The sequence below is a fragment of the Cetorhinus maximus genome, chromosome 7, assembly GCF_964194155.1.
Source record: "Cetorhinus maximus chromosome 7, sCetMax3.hap1.1, whole genome shotgun sequence".
NCBI lineage: Eukaryota > Metazoa > Chordata > Chondrichthyes > Lamniformes > Cetorhinidae > Cetorhinus > Cetorhinus maximus.
The window spans coordinates 7,025,113-7,050,027 of NC_135885.1; the positions used below are offsets into that span (position 1 = coordinate 7,025,113).

Genomic DNA, 24,915 nt, shown 5'->3' on the forward strand with positions numbered 1-24,915 from the left:
TATACAGTTAGGAAGGAGTTGCCCTGGGAGTCCTCAACACCGACTCTGGACCCCATAAAGTCCCATGACATCGGGTCAAACATATGCAAGGAAGCCTCTTGCTGATTACCACATACCACTCCCTCCCACAACTCAGCTGATGAATCGGTGATCCATCACCAAGAGTGGCTCGGTAGCACCACCACTGACTGAACTGGCCAAGTCCTGAAGGACATAGCTGCTAGACTGGGTCTGCGGCAGGTGGTGAGGGAACCAACAAGAGGGAAACAGCTACTTGACCTCATCCTCACCAATCTACCTGACTCAGGCACATCTGTCCATGACAGTATTGTTAGGAGTGACTACCACACAGTCCTTGTGGAGACGAAGTCCCGTGTTCACATTGAGGATATCCTCCACTGTGTTGTGTGGTACCACCACTGTGCTAATGGGATAGATTTCAAACAGATCTAGCAACTCAAGACTGGGCATCAATGAGGCGCTGTGGGCCATCAGCAGCAGCAGCTGAATTGTATACAACCACAATCTGTAAACTCATAGCCCGGCATATCCTCCACTCGATTGTTATCATCAAGCTGAGGGATCAGTCCTGGTTCAGTGAAGAGTACAGAAGCTGCATCATGTATAACTAAAAATGAGGTGTTAGCCTGGTGAAGCTATAACACAAGACTACTTGTGTGCCAAACAGCGGAAGCAGCAAGTGATAGACAGAGCTAAGTGACACCATAACCAACGGATCAGATCTAAACTCTGCAGTCCTTCCACATCCAGTCATGAATGGTGATGGGCAATTAAACAACTCACTGGAGGAGGAAACTTCACAAATAACCCCATCCTCAATGATTGGGAAGCCTAGCACATTAGTGCAAAAGACAAGACTGAAGCACTTGCAACAATCTTCAGTCAGAAACGTCCAGTGGATGACCCATCTTGGCCTCCTCCGGAGATCCCCAGAATCACAGATGCCAGTCTTCAGCCAATTCAATTCACTCCATGTGATATCAAGAAATAGCTGAAGGCACTGGATCCTGCAAAGGCTCTGGACCCTGACAACATTCCAGCAATAGTACTTGAAGACTAGTGCCCCAGAACTTGCCGCACCCCTAGCCAAGCTGTTCCAGTACAGCTACAACACTGGCATCTACCTGGCAATGTGGAAAATTGCCCAGGTGTGTCCTCTTCACAAAAAGCAGGACAACTCCAACCAAATGGGCCAATTACTGCCCCATCAGTCTATACTCGATCATCAACAAGTGATGGAAGGGTCATCAACAGGGCTACCAAATGGCACTTGCTCAGCAATAACCTGCTCACTAACACCCAGTTTAGGTTCTGCCAGGGCCATTCAGCTCCTGACCTCATTACAACCTTGGTTCAAACATGGACAAAAGAGCTGAACTCAAGAGGTGAGGAGAGAGTAACTGCCTTTGATATCAAGACAGCATTTGACTGAGTGTGGCACCAAGCCCTAGCAAAACTGGAGTCAATGAGAATTAGGGGAAAAACCCTCCACTGGTTGGAGACATGCCTAGCACAAAGGAAGATGGTTGTGATTGTTGGAGGTCAATCATCTCAGTCCTGAGACATCACTGCAGGAGTTCCTCAGCATCGTGTCCTAGGCCCAACCACATTTAGCTGCTTCATCAATGACCTTCCCTCCATCATAAGGTCAGAAGTGGGAATGTTCGCTGATGATTGCACAATGTTCAGCACCATTCGCGACTCCTCAGATACTGAAGCAGTCCATGTCCAAATGCAGCAAGACCTGGACAATATCCAGGCTTAGGCTGACAAGTGGCAAGTAACATTCACACCACACAAGTGCCAGGCAATGACCATTTCCAACAAGAGAGAACCCAACCATCGCCCCTTGACATTCAATGACATTATCATCACTGAATCCCCCATGATCAACATCCTGGGGGTTACCATTGACCAGAAACTGAACTGGACTAGCCATATAAATACTGTGGCTACAAGACCAGGTCAGAGGCTAGGAATCCTGCGACGAGTAACTCACCTCCTGACTCCCCAAAGCCTGTCCACCATCTACAAGGCACAAGTCAGGAGTGTGATGGAATACTATCCACTTGCCTAGATGAGTGCAGCTCCAACAACACTCAAGAAGCTTGACACCATCCAGGACAAAGCAGCCCGCTTGATTGGCACCTTATTCACCAGCTTAAACATTCACTCCCTTCACCACTGATGCAAGGTGGCAGCAGTGTGTACCATCTGTAATGCATTGCAGCAACTCACCATGCCCCCCTAGGCAGCGCCTTCCAAACCTGTGATCTCTGCCACCTGGAAGGGCAAGGGCAGCAGATAGATGGGAACACCACCACCTGGAAGTTCCCCTCCAAGCCACTCACCATCCTGACTTGGAAATAAATCGCCGTTCCTTCACTGTTGCTCGGTCAAAATCCTGGAACTCCCTCACTAACAGAACTGTGGGTGTACCTACACCACATGAAGTTCAGCGGTTCAAGAAGGCAGCTCACCACCACCTTCTCAAGGGCAACTAGGGATGAGCAATAAATGCTGGCCCAGCCAGTGAAGCCCACATCCTGTGAAAGAATTTTTAAAAAATGTAGTCTCTCTCATGATCTCAGGTCATCCAAAAGCATTTATTCCTTAGGTCTTTATTGAACCAAGTTCCTGCCTGGGCTCTCAAGTGGATGTAGATGACCCCAGGGCCACTATTTCGAAGATCAGCAGGAGAGCTCTCCCACAGGCCAATATTTGTCCATCAACCAATATGACTAAAACACATTGCCTAGTCATTACCACACTGTTGTTTCTGGGATCTTGCTGTGCGCAATTTTGTTGTTGTATTTCCTACATTGGAACAGTGCCTAGAAGGCAGGATCTTGTTGAGGCATTAGGGGGTTGCGAGTGGACCCCCCCCCCCCACCCCCAACCGGTGCCTCTTTTTGGGAAGACCCACTAAACCACAGGCCAATCAAACATCCGCAAGGCCTCCGGTGGGCCTTTCCCTGGAATCAAGATGCCGGTGGCGGAAGTCCCACCTAGCGAGAGCTGCCTGCCAATCAGAGACTTGCCGAAGAGGCTGTGATTTCTGTTGGGAGGACCACCAACCAGAGTCCCAGGATCACAGAGGACCGAGGCTACCGGTGAATAATTTGGGTGTGTGTGTGGAGTGGGTTTTGTGGTGTGGGGGGTCACAGGGAAGGGTGGGTCAGAAGCAAGGACAGAGGGGTAGCTCTCAGCGGGCCCTGCCCCCCCTTCCTGATGTCCGGTCCCTCGATTTGGCACTGAATGCCTTTGATTGAGAGACCTCCCACCCCTCCATGAGGTGACTCACACAGGTTTACCTGTCGTGCACATCGCACAGGCCCACTGGCAGCCGGGTTAATGCCAGCGGTGGTGGGAATGAGGCACTTAAGTGGTCATTACTTGGCCACTTAATGACCTTAGTTGGAGGTGGGGAGGAGAAGGTTGACCTTGGGCCTCCCCGCCCAGAACTTAACTCTGGTGGAGGCTGGAAGGCAGCAGGACTCTGGTACCCTAACGTCACACCAAAGTAAATACCCTTCCCGCCCCCAAACTCCCTACCAGCGAGAGCAGAGGATTCTACCCATTGGCAGCAGTCTGAGGTTGTGATAGGCGCCATGTCAATGCAGGGTCTTTCTTCTTGCTTTCAGTTTTCCAAGTCAAAGAGACCTGAGGCCCAATTGATCGAATACCTGGGTGTAAACGATACCTGCCGTAGCCCCCCACTGCCCCCCTCCATGGCTAACCCACATTTACAGAGCTCTGAAAAGTGCTGTCTTTGCATTAATCTTCATGGTCTCACATCCTCTCCAGGTATGCCTGAAACCTGAGTTCAGAGGGAAGGGAGGGATTGCCATGCCCACATTCTGCATATCAGGCATTTCTGGGGACATTTGATTTTCTTCCGCCCGCTCAAAGCAGCTTATTTTGAAGGTTTCCCGGTGAAAGATTGTCTGTCTCGTGTTACAGGCATTCTCCGGATCCCACACTCTGCTGTAGCCCCACCCCCATCACCTTTACCCTTTCAGTCCCTTTAGTACCAACAACGCACCTCACTAGCATAGAATTATAGAATGGTTACAGCACAGAGGAGGCCATTTGTCCCTTTTTGTCTGTGCTGGCTCTCTGAGGGTACAATTCACCTCATGCCACTCCCCTGCCTCCTCCCCCTAGCCCTGCACATTCATCCTATTCAGATAATGATCCAAATCCCCCTTGAAGGCCTCGATTGAACCTACGTCCGCCACACTCTCGGGCAGTACATTCCAGATCCCAACCACTCGCTGTGTGGAAAAGGTTTTCCTCACGTCTTCATTGCCAATGATCTTAAATCTGTGTCCCCTGGTTCTCAATCCTTCTGTTAATGGGAACAGTTTCTCCCTATCTGCTCTGTCCAGTCCCCTCATGATTTTGAACACCTCTATCAAACCTCCTCTCAACCTTTCGCGAGGAGAACAGTCCCAACTTCCCCAAGCTCCCTATGTAACTGAAGTTCCTCATCCCTGGAACCATTCTCATGAATCTTCTCTGCACCATCTCTAATGCCTTCATATCCTTCCTAAAGTGTGGTGCCCGAAACTAGATGTAGTCCAGCTAAGGCCACTGACAGGCTTTTCCCACTTCACGCTCCATCCTTTCCCCGTCCTCACATCTCTGAAAGTCCACTAATGAATAGATGTCCCTATCTTATAGAATCATCGAATGATACAGCACAGAGGAAAGTCATTGGGATCACTGTGTCCGTGCCAGCTCTTTGGAAGAGACATTTGTCCCATTATCCATGCCTCAACCGTGGCTCAGATGGTGACAAATGTGCCTCTCTGAAAGTTTTGGGTTTAAAGTCTTTTACAAATCACTGGTTAGACCTCAATTGTGTCCAATTCTGTACATTAAACTTCAGGAAGGATAGCAAAGCTTCCAGAGGGTGAAGAAGTGGTTTACTCGAATGGCGCAGGGGTAAAGGACTTCAGTGATGTGGCAAGACTGGAGAAGCTGGAATTGTTCTCCTCAGAGCAGAGAAGGTTAAGGGGAGAGTCAGTAACCAGAGGACACGGGATTTGAGATCATTAGCAAAAGAGGAGAAAGTAGGAGGTTTTTTTTTTACACAGCCTGGAATGCACTGCCTGAAATGGTGGCAGAAGCTGATTCAATAATAACTTTCAAAACAGCATTGGGTAAGCGCTCGAAAAGGAAACATTCGTAAGATGTATGGGGAAAGAGCAGGGGTTGGGGAGGAGTGGGATGAATTGGCTGGCTCTCTCAGGAAGTGAGCGCAGGTGCAAAATAGCCACTGGCCTCCTGCTGTGCTGTGTGAAGTCCCACTCGAGAGGCTCAAGCTCACAACAGAGGCTGCCCCTCCCGGTGCAGTACTGAGGGAGTGCTGCACTGCATTTCAGGTGAGGTGGCAAACCGTCACCCCTCTTGGGTGGATGCAAAAGATCACAGACAGATTACGGGATTAGATTGTCAACCTGCCACTTGGGCCTAAACTGCAGATTGTCTGCCTGATTTTCATTTCACAGGAAGGCTGAAAGGGTTAAATTGTGAGTATAAACTGCATAGATTAAGTATGTATTCTCTGCAGTTTGGAAGATTTAAGGTAACCTGACTGGGATGTTTAAAATGTCTAAATGAGTTGACAGGATAGATGGAGAGAAATTATTTCCTGTGTTGGTTGGTGGGCTGGTGGGGTCCAGAACAAAAGGGCAGGCCCTTAAAATTGGAGCCAGGCCGTGTTCAGGGGTGATGTCAGAAAGCACTTCCTCACACAGAGGGGCATGGAAATCTAGAAATCCCCCGCCCCCCGCCAAAAAACTGTTGAGGTTAGAGGTCAGTTGAAATTTTGAAAACTGAAATTGATAGATTTTTTTTAGGCCAGGTGTTAAGAGGGAGGTGTGGTGCAGTGTGATGCAGTGTGGTGCAGTGTGATGCAGTGTGGTGCAGTGTAATGCAGTGTAGTGTAGTGTGGTGCAGTGTGGTGCAGTGTAGTGCAGTGTGGTGCAGTGTAGTGCAGTTTAGTGCAGTGTGGTGCAGTGCAGTGTGGCGCAGTGTAGTGCAGTGTAGTGGTGTGGTGCCGTGTGGTGCAGTGTGGTGCAGTGTAGTGCAGTGTGGTGCAGTGTGGTGCAGTGTAGTGCAGTGTAGTGGTGTGGTGCAGTGTGGTGCAGTGTGGTGCAGTGTGGTGCAGTGGAGCGTCCCTACTTCTGGGCCAGTGGCTCCGGGTTTAAGTCCCACTTCAGGACTGGATGGCCGTGAAAAGTGTATTCGTCATGTGGCCAAACAGGTTCATTATCAGCCAATAGGCCTAATGGCAGGTGGTAAAAGTGAGAGAGTTCCCTGGTCAGCCATGCTGCAGAAAGCAATGGCAAACCAATACCACACTCTGCCAAGCTTCACCATGGACCAATCTAATAGAAGTCCCTGGTTGCCAATACCCCCTTTCAGGGCATGGTATATGAAGGAGGAAGGGTATTAAGAATATGGAAGCAAGGCAGGTAATGGAAGTTAAGTTACAATCAACCATGATCTAATTGAATGCCAGAACCCCCTCAAGGGGCTGATTGGTCTCCTCCTGTTCCTATGTTTCCTGTGTAACAGGAGGTGCAGGTCCTGTTAAGAAATGCTGCATAAAGCGACGCCACTACCAGCACTGTGGGCGTACCTATGCCACGTGGATTGCAGTGGCTCCGATCACCTTTGCAAGGGCAACAAATGCTAGCCTTGCCAGTGATGCTCACATCCCACAAAAGAATTTAAAAAAAAAAACCCATTCCTGGCCAGAATGGAAATGATTACGGAGAATTAATTCTCCTGTCAATCTGCACTGCTGCAAGTGACTGGGATTAATTTTATGCACATAATTTGTATCATGCACCCATCCTCCACTCTGCATTTCGGAGGAGAAAAAAGCCTTTCAGTCACGTTTCGGATATGAGAGTTTGAGACTCTTGTTAGTTTATGAGTTTGCTGGAGAGACCCTGTTTGCTGAGTAAATAGACTGTTTGCAGTAGTTTATGAGTTAAATTAAAACCCACAAATCTCACCCCACCTCCAACACATGGGCAGGCAGAGTGGTGACAGGATTCACTTTGTTCCAGCAGTTGTAGTAGGGCCCAGTACAGCTCCTGCCTCAGAGGATGACAGCAACACCCCCCCCTCACCCGCTCTCCTCTCCCAAAAACACAGCCTCTGTGCCTCCACAGCTGATACGAACCTCGACAGAAACCTGGAAACAAAAACCTGGGATCGGTTAAAGTGACCGTGAGGTTGTCGAATTGTCGGAAAGACCGACTGGTTCATCGACGTCCTTTGGGTGGGGATTGCGGGGGGAAGAAATCTGCTGTCCTTATCCAGTCTGTGTCCCCGTGTGACTCCAGGTCCACAACAATGTGGTTGACCCTGTGAAGTGGCCTAGCCACGTCCAAATCAGGTCAATTACCAATCGTGGAATCAGGAAAGCACAGGACGAGGCCATTCGGACCTTTGTTCAAGTGCTGGCTCTCCCCTGAAAGAGCTATTCAATTGGTGCCTCCTCTTTCTCCTGAGTCCCACATGATGTGCCTTTTCAAGGATGTATCCAATTTCCCTTCTGAAAGCTGCTAATGAGTTTGCTTTCACCACCGTTTCAGGAAGCACATTCCAAATCGCAACAATAATATGGTCCTGCCAGCAATGCCCACATGCCAGGAATGATTTTTTATAAATGTAAGAGTGGGTGGGGGGGGTCAGCAGAAACCCTGGGGAAATTCCTTCTGTGCGCTGGCAGTGCACAATGTGCCAGGCAGAATGCTCTTGCAATGCCCGCCAGTCCTCCAGGCGTGAGATATTTTAATATCAGCCGGGGACCTGTGTTTAACTGTTCTTTATGTTCTTAGATCACCTAAGTTGACTGTTGACCGATAGTGACTGCAGGTCTGGCAAAAAATACACTTGGCACCAGAGTTAGGGGAGACAATGGTGCAGTGTTAATGTTACTCAGAAGGTAATTCAGAGGCCCTGGCTATTACCCTGAGGGCACAGGTTTAAATCCCAGCATAAGAGCCGGTGGAATTGAAATTCAATTAATGAATGAAAATCTCAAATCGAAAGCTAGTCTCAGTAGTGGTCACTATGCTAGTGAACCCATCTGACTCACTAACATCCCTTTAGGGAAGGAGATCTGCCATCTTTGTATCATAAAAGCAGAATACTGTGGATGCTGGAGCTTACAATAAAAGCAGGAAGTTTTGGGAAAAACTCAGCCGGTCTGGCAGCATCCGTGGAGAGAGAAACAGAGCTAACGTTTCGAGTCCAGTATGACTCTACTTGGGAACTGGTTCCAGTATCTGGGAAGCTAGTCCCAGACAAGGGTCGTACTGGACTCGAAACCTTAACTCTGTTAATCTGCCAACCTTTACCCGGTCTGGCCTATATGCGATTCCAGACCCACAATAATGTGGTTGACTCTTAACTGCCCCCTGAAATGGCCTAGCAGGGCATTCAGTGCGAGGGCAATTAGGGACGGGCAACAAATTCTGGCTTTGCCAGTGACACACACATCCCATGAAAGAATAAAGAAAAATGTGCAGATGGGGTATACTTCATCCACTGGTGCACGTGCAGTTGCTCACCTTGATAAGCTGGTGCCAGTGTGGGTTTGCGCTGGTGTGAAGTGACTTCACTCAGTGTCTGCAGCTCGCCATCCCGTCTACAATGGACCCATTCCCTCCCCCACCGCCCCCTCGCTCACAACCCCGCGTGACTCCTCCCCCTTTCCAATTGCAAATGCGAGTGTAACTTTTATTTTGCCCAAACGCTGTGGGATTTCTCCTCTTGGTTTCGGCTGGTTGATGGGAAACGCTGGGCGGGATTTAACGCAGCCCCTTGCGGGCGGGAAATGTGGCAGCCAGACCCGCTTAATCCCGGGAGAGGTCGCGCCTTCCCAATGGCGCTGCCTGTAGTGGAGAGCTGTCGGCTTCTAGTTGGTGGACGGCTCTTGGCAGACGGGATTTCCGCCCCCAGGGGTCCTGAACCCCAGGGAAGACCTATTGCTGGCGAGTGCATTGCCTGACAGGCACTTAATCTGGCCAGGCCTTCCCCCCATAGAAATGACGCGGGTTTCCAAAAGGTGGGCTGGACACGCGTCGATTACATTAAATTTTGCCTGTAATTTCCTCGAGCATTTTCCTCATCACACTATATAAGTACACCAGGTTGTTTCAAACTCAGCTAACCATTAGCTTCCCCAGTTTTGATAACTTGAAATAAGACATATTATTGTACACAGCTTGATCATGTAGCTTTGAGTCAATTGTTCCTCCACTTCCGCATACCTGGGCCATCTTTGAAACTGTCATGGGAAGTGCGCCCCCTGCAGCTGTGGCGTCAACAAACTGAAGCAGCATTTCACTTGCACTTCCCTCAACTTAGTCTACTGCATTCGCTGCTCCCAATGCGGTTTCCTCTACATTGGAGAGACCAAATGCAGACTGGGTGACCGCTTTGCGGAACACCTTCGGTCTGTCCGCAAGCATGACCCAGACCTCCCTGTCGCTTGCCATTTCAACACTCCACCCTGCTCTCATGCCCACATGTCTGTCCTTGGCCTGCTGCATTGTTCCAGTGAAGCTCAACGCAAACTGGAGGAACAGCACCTCATCTTCCGACTAGGCACTTTACAGCCTTCCGGACTGAATATTGAGTTCAACAATTTTAGATCATGAAATCTCTCCTCCATCCCCACCCCCTTTCCGATCCTCCCTTTTTTCCAATAACTTATATAGATTTTTCTTTTCCCACCTATTTCCATTATTTTTAAATGTATTTCCATCCATTGTTTTATCTCTACCTTTTAGCCTATTTCGATCCCTTCCCCCCACCCCACCCCCACTAGGGCTATCTGTACCTTGCTCGTCCTGCTTTCTACCCTTAATGTCACCTATTAGCACATTCCTTAGATAATATCACCACCTTCAACACCTCTTTGTCCTTTTGTCTGTGACATCTTTTGGAAATCTCCACCTATCACTGACCCTCTATCCAGCTCTACCTGTCCCACTCCCCATTAAACCAGCTTATATTTCACCTCTTTTCTATTTTTCCTTAGTTCTGTTGAAGAGTCATTCGGACTCGAAACGTTAACTGTGTTCCTCTCCGCAGATGCTGTCAGACCTGCTGAGTTTTTCCAGGTATTTTTGTTTTTGTTTCAGCCATTTTAACATTCTCATCCTTGTTTCCAAATCCCTCCATGGCCTTGCCCCTCCCTATATCTGTAACCCACCCCCCCAGCCCCACAACCCTCTGAGATATCCATGCTCCTCCAATTCAGGCCTCTTGTGCTTTCCCAGTTCTGATCTTTCCACCATTGGTGGCCGTGCCTTCAACGACCTAGACCCTGTGTCCTGGAATTCCTTCCCTAAACCTCTCCACCTCTCTCCTTTCATTTTTAAGTTGCTCTTTAAAACCTAATACCTCAGCTTGAGTTCAAGATGCTATATGAACGCAAGTGGTTGTTGTTGTTGACATTAATTGTTATTGGGCCATTGCAGGAGGTTCTTTAACCATGTGACACCTGTGTTAGCCTGGAGGGCTCTCCCCACGCGCAGCTTTACCATACGTTTGCCTTCAGTTTTCAACCAACTGCAGCCCAATGATGTCAGCCATGTCTCAGTGGGTGATGCTCTTGCCTCTCACTCAGAAGGGTTGTAGGTACAAGCCCCACTCCAGAGACTTGAGCACAAGATCTAGGCTGGTGCTCCAGTGTTAGTACTGAGGGGGTGCTGCAGTGCCGGGGGTTGAGCTGTTAAAGCGAGACCCTGTCTGCTCTCTCAGGTGGATGTAAATTATTTTGTGGCACTATTTTGAAGGAGAGCGGGGGAGTTCTTCCCGGTGTCCTGGTCAATATTTATCCCTCAACCAATATCACTGAAACAGATTATCTGGTCATTATTACATTGCTGTTTGTGGGAGCTTGCTGTGCACAAATTGGCTGCCGTTTTTTCCTGTAAAACAACAAAGTCTGCAGTTCAAAAGTACTTCATTGGCAATAATGCTCTGTGGAATGCCCAGCTGTTTTGAAAGGTACTATATAAATGCGAGTCCTTCTTGTTGCTGAGTCAGGGTCTGATGGAGTAAGTATGAGACTCACCTGGCCTAAAGGCAGCTTTACTCTGCATCTAACCCAGATTACACTCAGTTTCAAATTACCAGTTGCAAAATATAGGTGCAGAAAAAAAATGTTCCATTGCTCACCGCTGACATCCCTCATTTATTTGATTTTCAAAGTTTTGAAATGAAAATGTTTCGGTGGTGAGAAGGCTCAAACCACAGCGTGTTTGTTGACTGGTGCCATTGTTTGTCTGCTGCAGGCATTCCCCTATGACTGACAGCTCGGGTGTGTGCATGTGTGCGTGTGTGTCTGTGTGTGTGTCTGTGTGTATCTGTGTGTGTGTGTGTGTCTGTGTGTATCTGTGTGTGTGTCTGTATCTGTGTGTGTGTGTGTGCATCTGTGTGTATCTGTGTGTGTGTCTGTATCTGTGTGTGTGTGTGTCTGTGTGTGTGTCTGTATCTGTGTGTGTGTGTACCTGTGTGTTTCTGTGTGTATCTGTGTGTGTGTGCCTGTGTGTATCTGTGTGTGTGTGCCTGTGTGTATCTGTGTGTGTGTCTGTGTATGTGTGTGTGTGTTTGTGTGTATCTGTGTGTGTGTGCCTGTGTGTATCTGTGTTTGTGTGTGTCTTTGTGTATCTGTGTGTGTGTGTGTGTGTGTGTGTGTGTGCGTGTGCGCGTGTGTGCGTACCAGAGGCAAATCTCTATTTCAGTCATTGTATTTGACGTACTCCTGTGGAACTTAACACTCCTAAATTACAGCTAGGCCATTTATGAGGGAAACCAGGAAGCACTTGATTCACATAAAATGTAGTAAAATTTGAAACCCTCCTCACCCCCAAAAGGCTGTGGAGACTGGGGAGTCAATTGGAGCTTTCAAATGTTTGTTAGTTAAGGAATATGGAGCCAAAACTGGTTGGTGGAATTGAGATAAAAACAGAAATGATTGGAGATGCTCAGAAGGTGAGGCAGCATCTGTGGGGAGAGGAACAGTTACTGGAGGGGTGTAGGGGGGTGGGGGGGTGGGGGGCAGGATTTTCCCACGGGCTTCAGGAGCCCAATCAGGACCAAATGAGGTTCCCGAGCCCGCACTTGCCGGAAGTCAGACCAGTGGAGCTTTTTCCCAGAGCCAGCCCCCTAATAGGCCACCTTCTCACCTGCCATTGTCCTGTGTGTTATAATGATAAAAAGGCACCAATCACCCATAAGGGATTGGGTAAACACATTGTGGGTTCATTTATTAAGTCTGTGACCAGATATACGTCGGTATAAAGCTTGAAGACATCAAGCTGCAGAGCTGTGTGCGTGCGTGTGCTCAGCTGAAAGCAAAATCAAAAACTAAAACTGGATCACATGACACACTTCCTTTCTCGTGATGTCATGCCTCAATCTCATAAAGGCATATTACTACAGCCATCACTCTTAAAGCAGCCAGAGGGCCAGCATCTCCAGAGCCTTGGCAGCCCCACTGGGAAAGGTGGGTGTTGCTGAGGCAGGTCGGATCTCGAGAGGGCACCTCAAATTGGTGGCATCCTTGGAGGCAGAAAAATAGTTAAATATTTCAGAAGGGAAAGGGGGCAGGCACCTCTGATCAGAGAGGAGACCCCTCCAGTTGTATCTTGGGGGATGTGGGGAAATGCCTTTCCTGCCACCAGTTCTGATGGCCTGCTGGACTGCAGCAGGGAGAGCAAAAAATAAATGGATGAAGGAAAAGCTACTGACCCAGTGAAGCACAGACTACGATAATCTGCTTTAATGTCTAATGAAATTGGCCTTTATTGCAAGGGACCTGGAGTACAGGAATAAAGAAGTCATGCTATAATTGTACAGGGTTTTGGTGAGACCACATCTGGAATACTGTGTGTGGTTTTGGTCTCCACTTTTAAGGAAGGCTATACTTATACTGGAGGTGGTACAGCGAAGGTTCACTAAATTGATCCCTGGGATGAAGGGGTTGTCCGATAATGAGAGGCTGAGTAAATTGGGCTTATCATATCTAGAGTTGAGAAGAATGAGAGGCGAGCTCATTGAAACCTACAAGATTCTGAAGGGGTTTGGTAGAGGAGATGCTGAGAGATTGTTTCCGCTGGTCGGGGGATCTAAAACACGGGGGCACAGCCTCAGGATAAGGGGCCGATCACTTAGGACTGAGTTGAGGGGAAATTACTTCATTGAAAAGATTGTGAATCTTTGGAATTCTCAGAGGGTTGTGGATGCTCCATTGTTGAATACATTTAAGGCTGGGACAGACAGATTTTTGGTCTCTCGGTCAATCAAGGGATATGGGGAGCAGGCGGGAAAATGGAGTTTAAGCCCAAAATCATCCATGATCGCATTGTACGGTGGAGCAGACTCAACAGGCCATCTGGTCTCTTTCTCTTGCGCTCTGGTGGAACTGAGGTGCTGAGGAGCCATGATTTAATTGAATGGCTGAGTGGGTTCAAAGGGCAGAATGGCCTTTGCCCCGTTTATCTGATTTGTGGATTGCAAAGCGCTTGAATTCAGCATTGTGGTTGGTAAATGTCGGTCTGAAATGCTGGGGATTTACTCGTTTGCCTCTGGGGTTTGGGACTTTACAGATCTTCATCTTAATGGCAATATTACAAGTGGTTGGTCAACATCTGCAGGGGATTAAATGGGTCAGTTAGATGATACAGCAGATTACGCATAATCTATGCTTCAATACACGGGTAGGTTTTTCTGCATCCATCTGTTTTCTTTGTTTTGATCTGTCTGTGTTGGGGAAGTTTACAGGCTAGCTAGTGCTGGTAGATTTTGTAAATAGATGTAGACTTGGAGAAAGAGAGGTTCAAATTTACTTCCCTAGCTACTACCTCTGATAACTTAAAACCATAATCATTGAACCCCACTGCTTCCCCTTGATGTAAATGGGACTTATAACCTTTAGAAAGCAAATGCCTCTGCATAATATAGTAATCAGCACAGCAACAAAGGGTGAATGGTTATTTAACACCCTTCAAAAAGACATCATTCATGCCAAGATAAACATTCTCAGCAGTCCTTTCCTGCATTTAAACCTGTTGTGGGACTGGTCATAAAATGACTAATTTGATCTTTTATATGTTGCACTGGAGGTAGAGGTCACCCTGTCTGGAATGGCCACTTGAGATTCTTCTCTAGGGTGCAAGTTACCTAACAGTCAAGACAGAGACTTCTTTGTGATTTCTCTGGACTGGTGAAGTTTTATTTGTTTAAGTGAGCTGTAAATGTTAGCTTCAGTGTAAGAAAGGACAAAGAAGGAGAATCCAACTTAGTTTTCACCAATAAAACCATCTCTTTGACCAAACTTCCAGTCACCCTGCCCGCTTTCATGCCTCTTTGCCTGAAATGCCTTTTCTACATTTCAAGCACCTTAGACGGATGGTGGTCCAGTGGTAATGTCACTGGACCTAGTAATCTCAAAGCACCAGGCTGATGCTCTTGGGGTATGGGTTCAAATCCCACCATGGTAGCCAGTGGAATTCAAATTCACTTACTAAATCTGGTATTGAAAGCTAGTCTCAGGATGGTGATGGTCACCGTGTATAATTATCATTTGGTTCACTACTGACCTCTAAGGGAGGGGAATCTGTTATCCCTGCATTGTCTGGCCTGTGTGACACCAGACCCACAGCAATGTAGTTGACATCCTAACTGCCTTCTGAAATGGCCTAGTTGTATCAAAACTGCTACAGAAAATTTGAACCAGATGGACTGCAGCAGTTCTAGAAGGTGGCTCAGCACCATCCTCTCAAGGGCACTTAGAGATGGGCAACAAATGCTAGCCTTGCTGGTGACATCTAGATCCAATGAAAGAATGCAACAGATATATAATACAAGTTGTTGTTGAAATCAATGGATTTTAAGACAGTCAATTAGGATTGTCATGGAAACATCAAAGAGGAACAGGCTGCAATTTTGCTCCCATTTTGACTATATACGAGATTCAAGGGCATCATAGGGCTCAGAAAATGTCTACATTGGCTTTCATAAAGCTTTTAAACCAATATCTTGTGCACCCATGATGATCGGAGCTCTGGGAGTTCACCGCATTAAATCTGGGATTTTCTTAATGATCTAGTCGTAGGAGCGGGGGATTTGCAAATAATACTAAGATCAGTGTGGATGTTATGACAGTAGACCTTATTCAATTGGCTCAGGCAGATCATGACATGTTGGGGACCGGAGCTGTGACTGGCAAATGATATTGAATTTGGAAAAGTGCAGTGTTGTGCATGTGAGCAGGGTGATTGCTCAAAATGCACACACCCTTCACAGGAGAAAGTGGAGAAGGAAGGAGATCGGGGCATTCTAGGGCAACCACAAATTCATGAGCAATTTTATTTATTTAGCGAATAAAAGCCCCTGAAGCCAAGCGATAGCCTCCTCATTTGCTGAGTTTCAGGTGATTAGTCCGTCAGATAGTCTGTAGAGAGGACACACCTTGGCAATGTGCAGCATTGTTTGTGTCTTTCCACAAGTGTGTAAGGTGTGTGTACTGAGGTCCCAGTGGTAGAGTTCAGCTGCACAGTGTCCCTGGCCTGTCCTGCACACTGTTACCGTGTCAGTGGAAAGCCTACTGTTTGACAGGGTAGGGTTTGTCACAAGGAATTTGTGAATGACTTCCCGTGTTTCACGTTCCTTACTGGCAGATCTTGGCTCAGGAAGGGTGCTCCATATGGGGTGCAGAGTTGGAAGACGGGCAGTAGGCGGGTTGAACAGGTCGTCGTGGAGTAACTAAGGCCGTAGAGAGGGCTTTAAAATAAATAGAGGGGGGGCAAGGGTTCTGGAGAGGGGATGCATAGGTTTACAAAGCAAAAGGATATGGCAGCACTGCAGGGCAGTGATTTAGGTAATGATACCCAAAGTGTGACAGGAAGGGACAGAGTGTACAAACATTAAAAAAAGCAGCAAATAGGGTCAAAGGGGGAAAAATATGGTAAAAAGGCAAAAGTACTTAAATACACATAGTATTTGGAACAAAATAAATGAATTAATGGCACAAATAGAGGTTAATGGGTGTGATCTTATAGCCATTACGGAGATATGGTTATAAAGAGATCAAAGCTGGGAACCAAATATTAAAGGGTATATGATTTTTCAAAAGGACAGGTAGGAAGGAAAAGGTGGTGGGGTAGCTTCATTAGTATGAGATGGAATAAGTACGATAGCAAGAAATGATCTTGAATTGGAAGATGCAGAAATAAGAAATAACTAGGGGAAGAAGGCGCTGGTGGGAGTAGTCTATAGGCCCCATAACAGTAGCTATACTGTAAGACAGAGAATAAATCAGGAGATAATGAGGGCATGTAAAAAAGGTAGTACATTAATCATGGGTGACTTTAATCTTCATGTAGATTGGGAAAGTCAAATTGGCAAAGGTAGCTGTGAGCAAGAATTCAGAGTGTATTCAGGGCAGATTCCTAGAAAAATATGTTGTGGATCCAACAAGGGATCAGGCTATTTTGGATCTGGTAATGTGTAATGAGGCAGGTTTAATAAATGATCTCAGTGTAAAAGATCCCCTAGGAAACAGTGACCATAGCATAGTAGAATTTAGCATTCAGTTTGAGAGTGGGAAACTTGGGTCAGAAACAACTGTGGAAAACTTAAATAAGGGTAATTGCAAAGGAATGAGGGCAGAGTTAGCTGGAGTGGGACTGGGAAAGGAGTTTAGCAGAAAAGACAGTTGATGCACAATGGCAGATGTTTAAGGAAATAGTTCATGACTCACAACAAAGGTATATCCCAGTGAGGAAGAAGGATGGTAGGAAGGGGATAAACCACCCATGGTTAACCAAGGAAGTTAAGGATAGTATCAAATTGAAAGAAAAAACACACAATGTGGCAAAGCCAGAGGATTGGGAAAGTTTTAAAAACCAACAAGATGATCAAAAAAATGAGGCAGAAAATAAACTTTGAGGGTAAACTTGCAAGTAATATAAGAACAGGCAGTAAGAACTTCTTTAAATATTTAAAAAGCAAGAGAGAAGCCAAAGTGAACATAGGCCCCTTAGAGAATGAGGCTGGGGAAATTATAATGGGGAACATGGAAATTGCAGAGGAGTTGAATAAATACTTTGCATCAGTCTTCATGGTAGAAGACACTAATAGCATTCCAAAAATACTAAATAATCAAGGGGCAAAAGGGGTGGAGGAAATAAATACAATAACTATCACTAGAGAAAAAGTACTAGGGAAACTAATGGGGCTAAAGGCCGATAAGTCCCATGGCCTTATTCAGCGCCTTCTTCCCCTAGTTATTTCTTATTTCTGCATCTTCTGATTCAAGATCATTTCTTGCTATTGTACTTATTCCATCTCATACTAATGAAGCTACCCCACCACCTTTTCCTTCCTGCCTGCCCTTTTGAAAAATCACATACCCTTTAATATTTCGTTCCCAGCTTTGATCTCTTTATAACCATATCTCCGTAATGGCTATCCCATGATGGGTTGTATCCTAGGATATTAAAGGAAGTAGCTACAGAGATTGTTACGCTGGTAGTAATCTTCCAAGGACCCTTAGATTCCGGAAAAGTCTCAGAGGATTGGAAAACTGCCAATGTAACACCCTTATTCGAAAAGGGAGGGAGACAAAAAACAGGTAACTATAGGCCAGTTAGCTTCACACCTGTCATTGGGAAAATGTTAAAGTCTATTATAAAGCATGTAATAGCAGAGCATTTAGAAATACGTAATATAATCAAGCAGAGTCAGTATGGCTTCATGAAGGGGAAATCATGCCTAACAAATTTATTATAATTCTTTGAGGAGGTAACAAGCAGGATAGATAAAGGGGAAGCAGTAGCTGTAATATATTTATATAATATATATATTTATATATAATAACATGAGAGCCCAGGGTGTTGGGGGTAGTATATTAGCATGGAAAGAGGATTGGCCAACTAATTGAAGGCAGAGAGTTGGGATAAGGGGGGCATTTTCAGGATGGCAACCTGTAACTACTGGAGTGCCACAGGGATCAGTGCTGGGCCCTCAATTATTTACAATATATATTAATAACCTGGATGAGGGAAGTGAATGTACTATCGCCAAGTCTGCAGATGACACAAAAATAGATGGGAAGACAAGTGGTGAGAATGACACAAAGTGTCTGCAGAGGGATATAGACAGGTTAAGTGAGTGAGCAAACACTTGGCAGATGGAATATAATGTGGGAAAATGTGAGGTTATGTAGTTTGGCGGGAAGAATAGAGGAGCTGAATATTATTTAAATGGGGAAAGACCACAGAAAGCTGCAGCACAGAGGGATTTGGGGGTCCTCGTGCATGAATCGCAAAAAGTTAACATACAAGCTCAGCAGGTAAATTGTGTTCCAGTTGACAGTTCCAAGTGAATAGGTTGGGAGGACCAGGCATTACAAGTGTGAGGCCAGGCCTAGGTTTGATATGAAGAGGTGACTCTTTCCCCAGAGAATAATGGACTTCTGGAAGAGGCTACTGGCTCATGCAGTGGATGCCAATTCACTGAATTCCTTGAAGTGAGAGCTGGACCTGTTCCTCACAGATCACCTCTTCTGAAAGAATAGGTGCTGCTTAGAATGATCAGGGCCAGAGTGATCTGTATTAGCTTTGATTGCTGAGTAGGGTTGGAGAGGACCCGCCCCCCTCACTCCCCCAAATGGGCTCAGGTTTATATCTGTTTATTTTGCCTCTTGCAGAAGATCACCTTGTTTTGAGAGGGATGAGGAGGGTATGATGTTGTGATAGACAAAAGTATCGCAATTCTGTGGGACAGGCTGGATGGGCCAGAGGGTCCTTTCCTGTCCACCATTATCCATATGCTTGTGTGCAACTGCCCAGCTCTTCTTCGAATAGTGCCACGGGACCTTCCACCTCCATCTGACGGGACATCGGCTTAACATCCCATCTGAGAAACGGCACCTCCAAAGTTGGTGCAGCACTTCCTCAGTATCTCAGCCCGAAGTACAAACCTCCCGGAGCTAGATGTGAACTCATGATTCAGCATTGACGGTAGAAAGTTGAGAGAGTTATCGTGGGATAGACCACTTCTTGCCATACTGTCACCTAACAGAATTTATAATCCTGGCGGATGACTTGCTTGTGAAAGTCTCACTGCAAACGCCAAACATGGTTATCCAGACGTTCAATACCAAGTTACAGACAGAGCCAGGGCACATTGTGGAAATCAGCACTGCCCAGATTTATATGTGTGTGTGTGTGTGTGCTCAGTGCTCTGACTTGCTGAAGACGAATTGCTAAATGAATGGTTAAATGAGCTGTGCTACAAAGGGTCCCAATCAGTTATTTTGAACTGCAGCTTTATTGGGTTTTTGATTCAAGCGTTAAATTTCTTGGCTGTTCTCTCTTTGTCTGCTATTCGAGGCCAGCAGTCTAGGTTTTTGAAGGTCTTTCTCCTCCACATTGGCCAGGCCGTCTCTCCAGATGTCACAGGGTCAGTGGGACAACTCTGTCCATCTGACGCTGATCTGGGTATGAGGCTGGATCTTCCAGCACAGATGGAAGCCATGTGACCTTCCTGTGCTGGATCTCTGAAAGTACCAGCCGGTTAAGTCCCGCTCTCCCTCTCTGTTCTTCCCCGCGCCCCCCCCCAATCGCCGAGAATGTTCCCCCCTCCTGTATCTCATTCCCTTTTGAATATTATTTGCACCACCATTTCGAGCAGTGCTGTTCCACATCACAACAACTCCTAGTGCGGAACTTTACGTTGGCAGAGGTTTGACAGTCTCGCTGAAGTCAGTGGGAGTTTAGAATGGCTGGCCGCATTTTACCGTCCCCTCCCTGCAGCAACGGGGCCATAAAGTTCCAGCCCTAGTGCACAACAAAAATTCCCTTCATCTCCCCCTCTGGCTATTTTGCCAATTATCTTAAAAACCTGCGTCCTCTGGTTACTGACCCTCCTGCCAATGGAAACAGTTTCTCCTTATTTACTCCATGGGGTTGGAGGGGGGGGGGATTTTTCCCTTGTCAGGCGGGCTCGGCGGGGGGCAGTCGGGAAGCTTACCCCCCCCACCCGCCAGTGGGGCTGGAGCACGATTTCACAGCCTTAAACGTGAAACGCGAGCGGCGGCGGCGAGTGTGCGGGCGGGGGAGGAGGGGTGAGAGCACAAGCTCGTGTGCTGGACAAGCTCCCTGAGGCTGCCGCAGGGAGGTGAACACTTTAAAACATCAAAAATAAGAGATTTTTAGAATGTTATAAAACCCGTCCCCCCATGTGACAGAGTCACGTGAGCAGGGGGACACGTTATAGCTGAAATTTTAAAAAAATTTTAATTTTATTTTTATTTGCTGTTGGAATCCCCATCCCGCCCGTGGATCAGGTTTCCTAAAAAATGCAAAGGCCCCCTTGGCCTTTTCGCCGGCCCCGCCCACCGTAAGGTTGGACGGGCAGCGAAAAATTCCTTTCAATTGTGCCTTTAATGGCCTTAATAGGTCTTTTAATTGTCGGCGGGCACGTTGCCGATTCTGGTGCGCGCCCACCGACCAAAATATCGCGCCAGTGCTCGATGGCGTGGGGACGCCTGCCCGACATCACCGCGCCTCATTTTACACTCAGTCGGGTCAGGCGCACGGCTGCCCACTGAACTAAAAATTCTCCCCTATCAAAACCCTTCGTTATTCTATAAAATCTCCCCCTTAACCTTCTATGCTCGAAGGAGAACAATCCCAGCTTCACTAGTCTCTCTGTCTAACTGAAGTATCTAATCCCTGGTACCACTGGCTTACTAAATGGCCTACTCCTGCCCCTATGTACCTATCTAAACTTCCTCTATACCCTCTGTAAGGCCTTGACGTCCTTCCTAATATGTGGTGCCCAAAAATTAAGTCATTCCATAAAATCTACCTCTTTGACCATGCTTTTGTCCTTTATTGCTCAATGGTTTAATGGTTCTGTGTTTGGTTATGTGAGTCTGGTAACTGACCTCGGCTCACTGTGCTAGAAAGACCTAGGAGCTGAGCTGTAAGCATGAGTGCAGACATTTTGTGATTACAGAAATACGTTAAAACTCCTGTAAGTAAACCTGTTGCACACTTAGAAACTAGTGTTGTCTCTGCATTGCCTAGAGGCAAACCAAAGATATCAAAAGTGTACAACAAACCAATGAAATGTAACATGTCCTACTATCTCCTTACGTTGCTGGGTGTTAAATTTTGTTTGATAATCTCTCCTGTGATGTTGGGGTGCTTCAATATGTTAAGAGAGCGATATCAATACAAGTTATCATTAAGAGGAGCAGAATCGGCAGGTCACAACGCTGGCAGAGAGGCTATAGTGCTGTTGCAGGTGGGAAGGACGATTGGGGGGTCTTGGGGCAGAGGGTTTTTGAGGGCGTACATGGCTCCACCAGCACCTAACAGCTTAAGGTGGGGTCCGGAGGAGAAGTCCTGCTACTCTCGTCTCCACATTCAGGCAGGCTTTATAAATTGCCTCTGTGTTTCTTCCACGATCTCCGCTGTTTCTTCAAGGGGCTGCTGGTTAAATACTCTGATGGCATTTGACCCAATATGGAAACACAGCCCTGCGACAGGCACAGGGTGCTCCTTTGCATGTTTAAATTGGGCCACCAATCATGGAAATTAACAATAAATATGCCAACGTTCATGTTGTCACCATGAAGAGGGCGCAAGGGCACAAGAGCGGACCCTCCAGCACCCAGTCTTTTGCCCAAAAAGAAAAGCATTGTTGATCAACCCAATTTTCAGGCCTCCCTGGTCAGAATGGCTTTTTGGTTTTAAGGCCTCTTACCAATCTGGTGCCAAGGTTGCCCTGGGTGAATGAGTGAGTCAGCTGCTCACTGGCACCTGCAAATATATAATAGCCTCTCTGCTGGCATTCTGACCTGCCGATTACATAACGTAAGAACATAAGAAATAGGAACAGGAGTGGACCATTCGGCCCCTCGAGCCTGCTCCGCCATTCAATAAGATCATGGCTGATCTTCTTGTGTTTCGAATTCCACATTCCCATCTACCACCAATAACCCTTGATCCCCTTGCCTAACAAGAATCCATCCACCTCTGCCTTAAATATATTCAATGACCCCGCCTCCACCACCTTCTGAGGCAGAGAGTTCCAAAGTCGCACAACCCTCTGAGAGAAAAATATTTCTCCTCATCTCTGTCCTAAAAGAGCAACCCCTAATTTTAAACCAGTGTCCCCTAGTTCTGGACTCACCCACAAGAGGAAATATCCTTTCCACGTCCACCTTGTCAAGGCCATTCGGGATCTTGTATACTTCAATCAAATCACCCCTCACTCTTCTAAACTCCAGTGGAAACAAGCCCAGTCTGTCCAACCTTTCCTCATAAGACAACCCACTCATTCCAGGTATCAATCTAATAAACCTCCTCTGAACCGCCTCCAATGCATTTACATCCTTCCTGCACACAGTATTCGAGGTGCGGTCTCACCAATGTCCGGTGTAACTGCTGCATAACATCCTTACTTTTATGTTCAATTCCTCTCATAATAAAGGATAGCATTCCATTAATCTTCTTAATTACTTGCTGTATTTCATACTAACTTTTTGTGACTCATGTACTAGAACACCTAGATCCCTCTGCACCTTGGGATTATGCAGCCATTCTCCATTTAAGTATTACCCTGCTTTTTTGTTCTTCCTGTCAAAATGAACAACTTCACATTTTTCCCACATTAAACTCCATTTGCCAGATCTTTGCCCACTCACTCAACCTATTTATATCCGTCTGCAACCTCCTCATGTTCTCTTCACATACTTTCCTACCCATCTTTGCGTCATCTGCAAATTTAGCTACCATCCCATCGCTCCCTTCATCTAAATCATTGATATAAATTGTAAAAAGTTGAGGCCCCAGCACAGACCCATGTGGGACTCCACTTGTCACATCCTGCAATCTGAAAAAAACCCATTTATACCTACTCTCTGCTTTCTGCCAGCCAGCCAATCTTCTATCCATGCTAATATGTTACCCCCTACACCATGCGCTCTTATTTTCCGTAATAACCTTTGATGTGGCAATACTTGAATCTGCTCCTCTTAACAATAACTTGTATTTATATCGCTCTTTTAACATAATTAAACATCCCAACATCACAGGAGAGATTATCAAACAAAACTTAACATCAAGCAACGAAAGAAGATATTAGGACATATAATGTTTTGTCAGTTTGTTGTATATTTAAATATCTTGATTTGCCTCTGAGTAATGCAGAGATGACACTCATTTTTAAGTGTGCAACAGGTTTATTTGCAAAACAAAAACAGAATTACCTGGAAAAACTCAGCAGGTCTGGCAGCATCGGCGGAGAAGAAAAAAGTTGACGTTTCGAGTCCTCATGACCCTTAAACAAAAACAGAATTACCTGGAAAAACTCAGCAGGTCTGGCAGCATCGGCGGAGAAGAAAAAAGTTGACGTTTCGAGTCCTCATGACCCTTGGGTCATGAGGACTCAAAACGTCAACTTTTTTCTTCTCCGCCGATGCTGCCAGACCTGCTGAGTTTTTCCAGGTAATTCTGTTTTTGTTTTGGATTTCCAGCATCTGCAGTTTTTTGTTTTTATCTCTAGGTTTATTTGCAGGAGTTTTAAAATATCTCTGCAATCACAAAATGCCTGAACACTCCTATGCTTGACCAGTGCAGACATATGGCATAGAGTATGTTTATGTGGGTGGGCGCTGGCAAAATCTGGTTGTTTGTATCTGTGGATATGTGTTTATGGAGGGACGCCTCACCTTCTCTTAAATGCCATGACCAGAAAGAGGAAACGTGAGTTACCTTGGGGAAAGTGTGAACCTGGCGCCTTGGTAGTGTGGACAGCTGATGCACCACACATTGTATCACCGAACTGTCTCTAACACACCCCTCCTTGTACCAGAAGCCATTAGCACATGCTAATACAGCTGTCCCAGTGTGCTAGTGGCTAAATGGGCCGTGTGATGTAGTACTGGGCCTTAGAAACAATGGGTGTCCTAGGATTGATGCTGGGCTGTGCTGACTAAGCTGAAGGCAGGCAGAGAAACAGCTGGAATGTGACCCTGACAAGGAGGGAAGTTATGGGATTTCATTCCTGATCACAGTGACCCCCACACTGGGAAGTTCATTGTCGAGGATTGGATTGGCTGAGGACAGAATTGGGTGAGGACAGGAATGGCTGATCTTACTGAGAGTTGCTCTTAATGAAACATATATAATCCTGAGTGCACTTGACAGAGGGTGCATACTGGAAGTATGTTTGCTCTTCTGATGACCGAAGGGACACAGTTTAAAAATAAGGGGTATCCCATTTAAAACAGAGGTGAGGAGATTTGTTTATCTCTCACAGGGTCGTTAGTGTTTGGAATTCTCTTTCCCAGAGAACAGTGGAGACTGGGTCATTGAATATACTCAAGGATGAGTTAGACAGATTTTTGATAGACACGGGAGTCAAGGGTTATAGGGGACAGGCAGGGAAGTGGACTTGAGGCCACAATCAGATCAGCCATGATCTCAATGAATGGCAGGGCAGGCTTGAAGAGCTGAATGGCCTATTCCTGTTCCTATGTTCCTAAGGGTGAGGGAAGGATTGCTGAGGGGAGGATTGAGGAGTGGGGGTGGGAGGGTGTGAGGGAAGGATTCATTGAAGACATGGCTGGGTGAGGAAAAAATTGGTTAAGGGTAGGATTTGGGTTTGTTATACTCTCCACAATCAAATAGCCAGCCAACTCTAACTCTGTAGTTGGTGTCAGTGATACTATAACCTCTGATAACAGTAGAGGAGAATATCCTTTGTTGACCAGCGATGGGGTTGTGGGGTTAGGGATGGCTGGTGAGGTTAGAGTTACCATTAGACAGA

At 46.5% G+C, this 24,915-nt stretch overlaps 1 protein-coding gene across 1 annotated transcript in view; it reads left to right on the forward strand.

The window, feature by feature from the left end:
• Window positions 1–24,915, forward strand: part of LOC144682555 (serpin H1-like) — a 525,388-nt gene that overhangs the window by 438,935 nt on the left and 61,538 nt on the right. The window lies entirely within an intron of this gene.